The following is a 1229-nucleotide window of genomic DNA, read 5'->3' on the forward strand; positions in this document are numbered from 1 at the left end:
TCTATAGTTAGTTTCGGAATATGAATTCCTTCATACTTCGAAACTGGGGAGCCTGTGTTAACACCAAAATTTGGAAATATGCTCTGAAAGGAAGGAATCGGCCGATGATGCAAAAAAATGACGAAATCTTCTAAATAAGGCTATTTGCGAGCTGGCCGTAGAAATCAGGAACGTGTGCATGAAGAAAGAGAAAGCAAGAAAGCTAGAAGATTAAAAGAAGGAAATCAACGCACATATGTACACATCAATAGTTCCAACAGTTCGGCATCCAAGGGAAGCGCAGGTACGGGAGGTTGTTTTATAGAATAAAATATTCTGGAGATAGAGTTGGTTAGGGATAAGCTTGATTAGAGATAGAGTTGGGTTAGTTAGAGATAGAGTTTTGATTAGAAAATATTGTGTACGTGACTTGTCTTGTACGTGATTAAATGCCAATTATATAACATCAAATGCCATCCGCCTATAAATATAAAGGGTCCTGGCCATTGTAATTTTTAATCACACGATCAATATACAACACATTTATCTTTTATTTACCCTTTTGGCTTCACGCCATTGCATTAGGAGTAGGAGTAATGTAGCTTCTCGACGAGTTCCTTCTAGCAAGCTGGGCTGCATCAACCACGATCTCTAGCAAGCTGCAAGTCCCCATCATCAGGTGTACTAGACTTGAACTTCTGGGCGCATCACTGTCGTTGGATCTGGTTTCATCTACCAGTTATCGAGTATCTTGGATCTTTGACTTACGGCGCACCGCTTTTGTCTCGATCAATGGTATTCACAAGTTATCCCGCAAGTTTGCATCGGCTGATATTTATTTGTTCTATCATCTTGCCGTTTATGACACATCAATTGTTATGAATTCTGTTGGAATAGACGATAGATCTATTTTCAATAGCCTGTTGTATCTTAATCTTGGTTGCCCCTCGAGTGCCGTTGGAATTGAGTTTCATTATGATTGGATTCATCGATTGGCGGGGTTTAAATTGACATCCTGCTGAGTGTTTCTAGGCTGCAACTACCGGGCACATAGCTGTGGTTTCACCTAAAAATATTGGTAGTGACGTTGGTTTGAATCTCATTGGCTTGTGGCTCTGGCTATGGTGGAGCAAGAACTCGACAGCGCTCTGTTTCCTATCGGCTCTCCAGCCGATGGTTATCGCCAATTGTGTTGAATCGGCTGGATAGCCAATGAGCTACTCACGCTCACCAAGAAGGATTATCTCCAC

Source organism: Setaria italica, chromosome VII (assembly GCF_000263155.2).
Source record: "Setaria italica strain Yugu1 chromosome VII, Setaria_italica_v2.0, whole genome shotgun sequence".
In the NCBI taxonomy this organism is placed as follows: Eukaryota; Viridiplantae; Streptophyta; class Magnoliopsida; order Poales; family Poaceae; genus Setaria; species Setaria italica.